Source organism: Urocitellus parryii, chromosome 4, assembly GCF_045843805.1.
Source record: "Urocitellus parryii isolate mUroPar1 chromosome 4, mUroPar1.hap1, whole genome shotgun sequence".
Lineage (NCBI taxonomy): Eukaryota > Metazoa > Chordata > Mammalia > Rodentia > Sciuridae > Urocitellus > Urocitellus parryii.
In genome coordinates, this window is record NC_135534.1 from 185,728,498 (window position 1) to 185,741,198 (window position 12,701).

A 12,701-nucleotide genomic window follows, 5' to 3' on the forward strand; every position below is an offset into this window, starting at 1 on the left:
ATCGCTAGGATTATTCCAAATTTCACTATTGGAGCAAAGAGGATATAGCAAGGAGAACTTGGTTGGCCCAGTTCAACTGAAGATATCTGAACACTAAGAATGAGAAGAGATTTGCTGGTCTTTCTTAAATCCAGAAATCCCAGTGGGTTATACTAATGTGAATGGTAAGGAGATTGATTTAAGACATGATCTAAAAAAGTCACAGTTTCATAGTTCCAGTAAGGACAGTTCATGAATCTAAGACTCCAAAATGTTTTAACTACCACTTGCTGGTCCCCATGACCTAATTTGAATAATATGTGTACACCACCCAAAACATACAGATTGTGTTAAGATATAAGTGTGAATGATGATATCTAGGACTGTGAGGATGGTTGTTGGCATTAAGAAGGGTGGTCAGTAGAAAAATTGGAAAGCAAGAAGATACTCCTAGAGTCAGCAAAAAGAGGCAGCTAAAAACTTGCCCTCTCATCTATGCTCACTATAAAGGATAAACTCATAGAGAGTCATTCAGGACACTCTTCTGAAAGGTACATGATCATCCCTTGAAACAAATGGTAAGATAGTCCACAAATGGTCTCATCTATCCAAATTGGATACCACTCCCTTCACCACGCCTGGGTGGGAATGATTGCTACACATGTCCCATCTCTGTGCTTATACCACCACTGAGCATCACCTAACTTCTTCAATTAATAATACTCCCAACTTCAGGATCAGGTTCCTGATGAGTAAAGGTCAGATCCTTATTATACTTTACAGCAAAGTTCCTGGCACCAGTGGTTGCATGATAAAACTGTTTTCATAGGATTCGTCTGTTGAGAACATTCCCCATGTTCTATAGAGGTCAGTTCTGGAATTTTGAAATTCCAGTTTTTATTCATCTGCATGTGATATCTTCAATCACAAAATAAGCAGAAATGTCTGGATCTCCATTCTGCCAAGCATTGTGCCAAGTTCCGGGAGAAACTACAATAAAAGAAAGTGCTGGGCTAGGATTGTGACTCAGAGATCAAGCGCTCATCTAGCATGCATGAGGCACTAGGTTCCATCCTCAGCACACATAAAGTAAAATAAAGACATTGTGTTCATCTATAACTAAAAAGTAAATATAAGAAGAAAAGAAAAGAAAGTGCCATTGCTGATCTCAACACACTTGCAGTCTATTAAGATGCACATGTAACCAGAGCCAAGTCAGGGGTCCAAGATTAAATGCTGTACAGTGGGGAGGCTGAATTTGTGATAAGAGGAGAAGACACTGAGGGCTTTGGGCAGAGTAGTCGGATGGAGAACATACTGCAGTTAGAACAAGTTCAAGTCCTGGCAACATTACTTTGTAATTGAGTGACCTTGGCAATCTCTTGGAGCCTTTGAACTGGATGGCTTTGTCCCCTTCCTGCCATAAAGTTCTATAACCCTCCATGACTCATCCTGTGATACAATGAAGACAAAATCAACTTTGTGTAGGGAGAGAGGAACAAAAGGGCGTTCAAGATATGAACAGTGTGAATTAGGGGGAAAAAAATGTGGTAGATTGCATGTAGCAGGGAAGACCCTGAGGAGATGATAGCAATGCCTTTGATTGAGAGTTAAGAAAAATGGACTCTTACCAAGACCAGGGTTCCCACTGCCTTCCTCCCAACCCCAGATCCTCCCTTAATACAATAATTAAACACCAGATCTCTCTGACAGCCATCCAGAATGCTAAATAGAGAGTTCAAAAGTGCTCTACTCTGAGAACTTAAACTTATTGCCTATAACAACTCTACTCAAACTAGGTGAAGAATTTATTGAAATAACTCAGGAGAATCCTATCAGATCCAGTTATAGAATACACCAGCCAGGCCTCATGAGACCAGGAAGGTCATCAGGCACCTATTAAATTCCATCTAACCCTCTGAACCACATGTTTGTTTGTTTTTTGTTTTTTCCCAAAGCTATAAGTCTGCATTGTTCTTCTCTTCCTATATAACATCTTGGTCATTCTTGCCCAATATATAATATGGCCATAGCAGGGACTCTGCCCCTAATTCTGCATGAAAATAATATTTCAGTACTCAACATAGTTTTTGTGACTCATTTCAAATTCTATGGAAAGCATGTGACTGACCAAAAACCAGTTGATGGATCTGTAAGCTCTAAAATTTCTCAATTACCAAAAACCAACAGAACGTGTAGTGCCCAGTTCTCTCCTTTCCAGGGCTATAGTAAACAGGTGATCTAGCTAAATAGAAGAATGTATCTAGGACAAGCAAGTCACCTACTGTCTTTGCTATAGGCCACTAGTGTATGATAGCTTAGATATTTTATAGCTCAAAAAGATTATGTGAGCTAAACTAGTGTTCTATCATTTCTAACAGTGTTTAAAAGAAAACATGCACCAAGTTTTCAAGATGCTACAACTTTTGTAACAAAATCTGTTTTTTAGATTGGGGGCTATCTTCATATAGTTTCTACCAACTGACCATGACGGTGAAATAAAGGAATTGTCAGACTGTCTCAATTTGATTCCACAAGGACGTTCCTTCATACCATAAAACCTCTAGCACTTTTGAAGTATACAAACAGATGCCTTCGTGTGGAGAACAAAGGCCAATCATCTAGAAAATCATTTACTTATAGAGTGGTAGATGAAAAGCTGGGTAGAAAGTAAGAGGACCAACCTCTATGACACTAAGGAGAACTTCAAGAGGAGAAAACTAACCTTTGTTTGATGTCAATCATATGCCACAAATTATACCAAGGGCTGGCTGTGCATTTCCTTATTTAATTCTCATGAAATGTAAGAGGAAGATATTGCTCATCCTATTACCCAAAGAAACTGACACTAAGGGAAGACAACTAACTTATACAAAGGTGTGACAAAACCAATATTCAAAACAGAGTCCATCTGACTCTAAAGCACAAGCCTGCTCAAATCTCTCACTCACAATAGACAGTATAATGGTTTTGGACACAGACTCAGACCAAACTATGGATTCCTGACCATTCTTACTACAGGGGAAAAGTGATCCTGAAAAAAATGAGGTCTATTTAGAACATACCCCCAAAAAGCTGTTGGAAGGATTGTGTTAACATATGTGAAGTGCTTACGAAGAACCATGACACATCTAAAGCTCCTCACCCTTCATTTCAGCATATTCAACTGGGATTCCAGCTCTTTAAGTCCAGATGTCTTCAGTTGAACTGGGTCAAGGTATCTTTGCCATATGCTATTTGCTCTAATAATGACATTGGGAGCAATCCTGGTTTATGGCAAGTTCAGTATGCAGAGTTTTATATAATTCAAATGATCTGCTTTGTCTTTTTTTTTTTTTTTTTTTATTGTTGGTCGTTCAAAACATTACATAGTTCCTCATACATCATATTTCACAGTTTGATTCAAATGAGTTATGAACTCCCAATTTTATCCCGTATACAGATTGCTGTATCACATCAGTTACCCTTCCATTGATTGACATATTGCCTTTCTAGTGTCTGATGTATTCTGCTGTCTGTCCTATTCTCTACTATCCCCCCTCCCCTCCCCTCCCCTCCCCTCCCCTTTTCTCTCTCTACCCCTTCTACTGTAAATCACTTCTTCCATTTGAATTATCTTGTCTTACCCCTCCTTTCCTCTTATATGTCATTTTGTATAACCCTGAGGATCGCCTTCCATTTCCATGCGATTCCCCTTCTCGTTTCCTTTCCCTCCCACCTCTCAACCCTGTTAATGAAAATCTTCGTCTCAAGCTCTTCGTCCCTACCCTGTCCTTGTTTCCTCCCCTTATATCAGAGGAGTCATTTGGTATTTGTTTTTTAAAGATTGACTAGCTTCACTTCTGCTTTGTCTTTTCTTCAGCCTCTGCTGATGAGCAGCAAATGATGTACACCCATACCTACAAATATGTGTGAAAGCAAAAGAACACATCAAAGTTGTTATTATCACTCCCACATTATTTTGGATGCTGTGATCCATGAGCAGATGATGAATATTATGAAAGGGGAAAGTTATTTGCCTAGATCTGATTAGGGGCACACAAAAGTATTTGCAAACTACAAAACGTATCTAAATGTTGAAGGAAATGTAAAGAAATCCTGGTAAATATACTTACCTAAGGAAAAATGCTGAAAACTTATCAGCACAGACATTTTAGAAAGAAGGTGGACCAAATGCAGAAGAAGAAGTAGAAGGAGGAATAAAATATGCTATCAGAGTGATGGCCCTAGGGGAATAAACCAAGTAACCTAATAGGTGTTTTCCATCTTTGAATTCTATGACTAGAATAGCAATGAAGGTTTTAGCTCAGAATTGGGATGCTGCAGACAACTTAGGAAGTCTATAGAAAAAAGCTTTTATATTACCTACCCACACCGTTTCTGGCTTAAACTAGTACCAGGCTGACTTCTATTTTCGTAAGTGCTCATTCGCCATAACAACGTTTTTTACACCCTGTGTGCGATCATCATGCACACACACATACAATTACAGCTCCAGATACATGAGCATTTGTGTGCAGATAGATTTTGAAAGGTAATGTTCATCCCAGATGCATTGGTTCTCTGATTTACATTCAATACATAGAGAATATAAGCATATTTCTTTTAGAAGGGAAAGGAGGGGAAAAAAAACCAGTGACTGATATAGGTTGGAATTTATGGGTCAGATATTAATTCCCTGAATATTTCAGTGAGTGAGTGTTATACTTGTAACGTTCAATGCTTATCTCAAATGATAGTGGGTATTGTGGGAAAGAAACAGTGGGGGGCAGGGAGAGAAAGCCATAACTTCCTTCAGAGTTCATTACCAACATTATTTGGCCTCCCATTAAAATTATTATGATTATGTCTTTAAAGGTAAAAATACGTTCATATCGATCACATTAATTTCCTGATGGTAATGAGTTTGAATTACAATGTGAAAATATTGAAACTAAATAACCACTAATGCTCTTGAAAAAGATTATTAAGAGCAGGAGATTTCTCCAGATGGTCTAGAAATAATGCCACAGTTACATAAGGTGTGGGTCAAATTCCATGATCTTAAGTTCAATTAAAGTGTGGTTTTGTGCTACTTTCTTATAACATTATATGAGTAGATGAATATAATATTGAATGATCAGATCTTATAATGTAAAATTAATAGATTATTACCTGGGGCTTTTTCATCTTTTGCAAACTGATATTTGTTGAAATGGCATCTGACCCACATAAACAAATTCGTATTTATGAGTGTGAATCTGATACGGCAGAAACCCTTTCAAAGCTCCAAACCACATGTTCTTTCCATTACTAAACACTTTCAAGGATATGCACTCAGTGCATGTAGAAGTTATTTCCATTGACTATGGCATCAAATTCTAACATATGAATCTTAAACATAATGAATTATTATAAAAACTAACTTAAACTGTTGCATTTAAAGGTACTCATTGTGAAATGTATGGGCACATGGAAAAAATACCTGAATAACTATTTCAGCATGTAATTCCCTTGAACAAGAATCCTTCATGTTGAAGATGATTATTACATATGCAGCCTTTTCACTATTTCTTTTCTCATTGTCATCTAGTGACATTAAAATAACTTTCTTGCATACAGTCTCCCACCTTGGATTTTTCCCCAAGTTAAGATGTTTGAGTTTAGAAAATCACAGGGCTCTTATTACATAGAGACTCTCATTGTACAAGTTAGACCTAGATAGCATCGTCCTCTGCAGGCACCAGCCAGATACTGTGCTTAGAGTCTGTGCAACCTTTATTCATCGTACATTCCATTTTCAACTAATAGTTATTCATTGTGCCAGACACTGTTCTGAATGTTTCATGTGGCTAAAGACAGAATAGCAGTCAAGTAAGGAGTAGAGGAGAAACTCTACATTCCTGAAGCAGGTTCTGATTATACAGTACTTTCTTTGTTAACAATAATTGCTTGTTACCTTATGACACTATACTTTAATTAGAAATGCCTATACAGGAAAATGCTAACTAGGTCTTGCACCTATTATCAAATATGACATATGTCAAAATTGCAAGCAGTTGTAGAAATGCACACTGATAATAAAAATGATAATAATAATAAAATAATAATATGTGCCACTTGTTGCTTAGCATGTGCCTGACACCATGACAAATACTTTATATTTAGTCATGAGATGATCAGTTCTCCAAGATGAGGAATCATGTACATGTCCTGTTTATGGCTACCACCCCAGTATCAGGCCAATTATAAATATTCAAAAATGCTTTTGCTAAAGAAATGAATAAATGAATCTATTATTTCATTGAATGCTCAAGAGTTAGGGATTGTTGCCTCTCTTTGTAGATAGTTAAACTTAGATGCAGAGAGATGAAGTATTCAGGGCAAAATTGGGATTTAAATCTAGTTCTTATTGATGCTAAGATGTGTGGATGTAACAGTACTCTGTAGTAAAGTCTCCTGCCTGGTATTTAGGGTCCTAAGTCATACTTTCTCCTTAAATCAAACATATTCTTGATTAAACTATATGTGTGGTTCTCTTTTGTTTGATAAATATGCTTGATCACCTACTGATTTCTAATCTTTCATGTCATCCTTTTAAATACTCACTCAGTTTTTATTCTGAACACTTATAATTAAATTTCAGACTAAATGTATCTTAACTCCTCTCCCTTCCACCCCCAAGATTCAATGGTTTCATTACAAGAGGCTCCTCGGGGATGAACATGTGGTCGCAGTCATCCCAATCACCGTCTTTGCATTGATACCTGGTGTACTGTGGGGGCGGCACTGAGGGAGGCAAACCTTGGCTCAAGTTGCCATTCTCCTACTTTTCCAGCTCTGTGGCCTTAATAGGTTAACTGCTGAGAGTCTACGTTCTTCAAATGAAAAATGAGAACAATTGAAAGAAATAGTATAAAATTGCAAAGTTACTGACAGAGTGGCAGATTGGAGGCTCAATCAGTAACTGATTCCTTCAGAGAACCTGTTAAAAGTATGAGAGCAACTAGAACAATCAGAAGCAGACCAACCCTCAGGTGTGTGGTTCCTAGAGAACACCACCAAGGAGGCAGGCAAGGGTATTAATCTGGGGGACCCTGGAGGGAGAATTGCTGCTGGCTCTGGTTTACTGAGAGTCAAACCTTTGCTCTTCTGCAGAGAAGGTGCTCCGAGGGATGATCTCTCAAATGAAATGTAGAAAGGGAGAATCACATCTTGAATCTGGGCCTGAGTGTGACTCTTTCTGGGAGGCCAACGTCAACTCAAGTAAGGGAAGTCTCAGGAGTTGAAAACTGGTAGAGGGTCAAAGGTTTGGGATTAAATAATCTCTGAGGTTCCATCCAGCAATTGCATTTTATGATTCCAACCTCTGACCAATTTACAGGAGTAATTTAAATGGTCTCAGATGCCCTGTATGTGTATCAAAGCAGAACACCGCGGTGTTGAGGGAAAGAGGGAGAGAAGAGCTAGTTAGCAACACCCATTAGAGTGCAAAGCCTCTAATGCTGGTGAAATGATTTTGAAGGGATCGAGGGAGCACAGCCAAGCAGACTTGAGAGGCACTGCTCATACCCTCTCCCTGGCATCCCGAGAGAAGAATGTATTCTCTGCTTCATCAATATATGAGAGTGCGGCCTCAGATAGAATTTTTTTAAACGTGTACAGAAAAAAAAATAACAAATTTCACATTGAAAAGAGAAGACTCTTCCTTTATCTTGGCAAAACCACCAACAATAAACTAAATACCTGATTTATGCCTTTTACTGGAGAGAGATACAGAAACAAGTGAGAAAAGCTTTCTACTCTCAAATATCTTATAATAAATGAGTAAGAGGGTCTGGGGCTGGGGCTGAGCAGTAGAGCACTTGCCTTGCACGTGTGAGGCACTGGGCTGGATCCTCAGCACCACATAAAAATAAACAAACAAAATAAAGATATAAAAAAATAAAAATAAATGAGGAAGATACAACAAACATGGCTGAGTAAATCGATCTCTACACAGAGGTACAAATAATCTGTTATGGGAAAAAAAAAGATTCAAACTAAGATACTAGAAGAAAGTTCCATGGAGAACGTATTTTAAACTGAGCTTTGAAGAATAGCAGGATTTATAATAGGGGAAAAAACTTGTAATTTAAAAATAATGGACAAAGGCCATAGAAAAATAGTTTCCTCAAAACACACTATAAATGACTAAAACAAACATTTAAAAAGGGTTCACCTTGCTAATACTAAAAAAAATACAAATTAAAATCATGCTGAATGAATTTTCATCTACCAAATTGTCAGACTTTTAAAAAATGTTAATGTCTAGTATGAGTACCAAATTAGGATACTTCTTATAGTTCTTATTAGAAATCAAAGGATATATACGTAAATCAAGTTCTTTTAAAATGTTAATATATGGGAGACTAAAGCAGGAGGATCAGATTCAGAGGACCAGGTTCAAGGCCAGCCTCAGCAACTAGGTGAGGCCCTGAGCAACTTAACAAGACCTTGTCTTAAAATAAAAAGTAAAGGGGCTGGGGTTGTGGGTCAGCGGTAGAATGTTCGCCTACCACATGCGAGGCCCTGGGTTTGATCCTCAGCACCACATATAAATAAATAAATAGATGGATAGATAGATAGATAAAGGTATTGTGTACAACTAAAAAATAAATATTTTTTAAAAAATTAAAAAAAAATAAGTAAGAAGGTTGTGGATGTTGTTCAGTGGTAAAGCACATTGAGTTCCCTTCCTAAGACCAAAAAAAAAAAGTTAGTACAATTTTACCAAGTAAATTCATATCTGATATTTTATATATATATTTATATATTTATATATATATATATATATATTTATATATATATATTCATTCCAATGCATATAGTTTTAAGAATATTTAATTACATTGTAAATTTCTCATAATACACTAGGCCAAAAGAAGAGTTCTAAATATACATACATACATGTCTATATGTATATGTGCTTTGAAGCATAGACTAGAAAATATATCTAAAGATATAATACTATTTCTGGATTATGGGATTGCATGATTTTATTTTATACTTAGTAACCTCCATAATAGCTCAAAATTTTAATCGGAAAACATCAAGTTATTTTAAAATAATTTTTAAAATAAATTGGATTTAGACAAGTGAAGAATTGAAAAATGGCATTTTAGGCCAAAGAACAATATGAGTAAAGATAAAAAGACAGTGTAAAAGGAACTTTGGGAAGAGACAGAGTGGACCAGTGAGAAAGATCAGTGTCAGTGACACCGGAAGAGCAGTTGGAACACTCTGCTGATGGCCTGGCCCATCCTATTCATGGATGGGTCCTGTGAGCAGTGCGGCTCCTGATCCAGGGCAACTGTGGTCACACTGGTCTTCGTGAGGACAATCCATCTGAAAATTTGCAGAATAGAGGATGGATCAAAGAGGGAAAACTAGAAGCAAAGAGAAGTCATTTATAGACTCCAACTTACAAGAACCTTCCAAACTTTGTAGACTATAAGTACAATTCAAATGGTGACCCCATGCTTTCACACACACACACACACACATACACACACACACACACAAATGCATGACACAATTAGCCCCACAAATAGCTAAAAAGAAGATTTCATGAAGGGATAATAACCTTACCTTTTGAATGCTAATACTTTCTGTTCTGTTGGGTTCTGTTCCTTTCTACTTTATAACATTATGCATCTTTCTTTCTTTTAATGCTGGTCACCATCCACACAAATGATTTCATGACTTATACTATCGTGCTATTTTGGGAAAAATCCAACCTTCCCTTTCCTCTTCCCAATTCTTCTCCCAACCACAGACCACACTCCAGCAATGGATTAAGACCGGGAACCTAGAGCTGGATCATGGCCCCCAGGAGCTGGAGATTTCAGGCCAAGAAGTCAAAGGGGAGACATCTTTGATTCCATATGGAGAAACATCTAAGGCTCTTGCTCCCTTGGCCTTCCTTTCTTGCTTGGAATGCTTCTTGGTCTTATATGTCACTTCCCATATAACCAGTGAGATCAGACAGGCTTGAGTTTTATGCTCACCCTCTGCTCTTATCCCCAGAAAGCCAACAGAAAGCCAGGTCGGCCCAGGAGAAAGGAGCCTGCAGCAGCTGTGCATCTAGTTCAGACATGAGCAATCCTTTCAGCTGGCACGCCACCCAACCTAAAGCCTAAAATGGAAATTTGGAACAAAAGCCTCATCTATCAGAAAAGTACAGTAAATTGGTAGTCTGTCGTTGGTGTAACTTTCCCTTGGACACACATTCATAGGTAGTAGCTACGGATGGCACTTGTGTTTCTATCTATCCTGGAAGAAAATAATTCAATAATCCCAATGAAAGATGATCCAGGCCTTATCTAGAACAGAGACAGTGGGGTCAGAGAGTAGAGGATAGATGTAATAAACATCTGTGACAGAATCAGCTGAATGTGAGCCTAGCTGGGGAGGAGAGGAATGCAGGGGTTGGGAGATTGGGATACTTGGAAAACTGCATTCAGACATCATTGACAGGGGGGCTGGGGCTGGGGCTCCTTGGTAGAGTACCTGCCTTGCACAGGTGGGACACTGGGTTGGATCCTCAGCACCACATAAAAATAAATCAATAATTAAAGATATTGTGTCCATCTACAACTAAAAAAAAATGGTTTTTTAAATCATTGATAGGGACAGAAATTTTGGGAAGAAGAACCAGTGTATGGAGAAAATTATAAGTTATGTTTTGGTACTAGTCCAGATTAGAGAAAATTCAAAGCACAGACACACAAATGTATTTGAAAGTTTCCAGTTGCTTATGGAAAAAAGCAGAATATGAAGGTCAGTTGAATCAAATAATAAATCAATTCACTATTATAAATTTCGGGATTCAGGTCGAACCAAGATGCAACCCCTTTCACATAACAACTGCAAACAGCAACACCTAGCATACATGTAACCAAGGTCTTGTGTTTACTTTTTCAGTTACCTCCTCATAGGAAACCTTACAACTGAGAGTTATCAGGGACATGATCTCCAGTTTGCAGATGAAAAGCCTGGTCTCCAAAGGTGTTAGAGGATTGTCTGGAATCACAGCACTTTTTATCAGTACCTGTTCTACCTGTGTCCCCTGTAAACTTGACAATGAGAAGAAATGGGAAAGCTCCAGGTGAGGCAGCTGAAGTGGAAGAATCAGCTTCAAAATGAATTTGGAATGTTCCAGAGGCCTGGAGTAAAAGACATGCCTTACTCAGATTATAAAATAGAATTAAATTGTCGAACATAAAATCCAGGTCATTGGAAAAGGTTTCTAGAATTTGATGCTAGTTATGTTATGAAATACAACTGCAATGAAATCAATCTTGCTGCTTTACGGTCGCACAGAAAAATCATTTTAGAAAGAGGATAGTAAGGGAACTAAAGGGGCTTTTTGCTTTGAACCCCATTTTGTATTTCTTACTCAGAAAAGGGTTTCAAGCATTTTTAAGGGTGTTAATTGACATAAATCACATGTTTCAGCAATTCAGTAAGGTTAGTATGCATGAATTATATTTTTATTAACAATTGTTTAATCCTTTTAGCATAACATAATTGAGTCAGGACTCGCCTGCAGACTAGTACGGTGGAGAAAAAAGACTCGGATTCAGAAACCAGGATTTTAATTCTGTTTCCACTCCCTACTAGTTTGGTAACTACAACCTGGACAAGTTTTAGCAAAATTTGTCTGAGTCAAAATTTCATCACTGGGAAAATAAAAACAATACCTACCTTACATCAGAGATGTCAGGATTAAAAGAGATTAAAATGTGTATAAAACTCTGAGTGTGATATCTGACATAGCAGAAGTTCAACGAACAGTGGCTATGATCATGAAAGAGAATAAACAAATAAACAACATAAGCCATCATGGGAAAATGTAATTTTGGGGAATCATGAGGGTACAAATCAGTTTGACCTTTTTTTTTTTTTGGATAGTGTATTGAGCCCAGGGCCTCAGGCTGGCCAGGCAAGCACTCTACCAGAGAGCCACATCCCCAGCCTGACTCTAAACTTTTATTAAAAGACAATATATACTTGAAAATATGTGTGTTTGCTTCTAACATTCATATTTCAGGTAATCTTGGAAAAGAAACCTTGTCTTCTCTGGCTCAAATTTTGCAAAACACCAGAGCAAAAACACCCTCTGACCTTTCCAGAAATATAGTGACTATTTGCTTTTAAAAGATCAGTTATGGATAGAAGTTCCCTGTATCAGAAGCCAGACCAGCTCCTGTCTTTAGATCAGCACATACTCACAATCACACACACAACCAGACCATTTCAGGTAGCTAAAAAGTGAGCCTTTGGGTCCAACCTTTCAGAAAGGGTATGTGGCCACTTTCTAGGGAATCCATCAAGGTTTTCCACCATTGGCACTGTTTGGAATTTCTTCCTTAGGAATAAACAAATGTCAATTTCCTCATGTTCTTGCTTTAGCAGAGTTGGAACACAGTTTGTCACCCCCTGAATAAAACCTCTTTGAATATTAAAGGATTTCTTCCTCTCACTCTTCTCCAGGAAGAATAGCCCTGATGCCTTTAACTTCTGCAGAGCAGGCTGCAAGCCCCCATTCTATTAAAGGGCTTGGCACCCCGTAGACCTTAATAAAATACTCTGGACAAAGTGGCTAATGGATTGACTTTTGCCATAGATCTTATTTCCCAAACTTCTAAACATGCCTGTAGCTTTCCTGTCCAAGTTCAAATATAGTGTATCACATCACA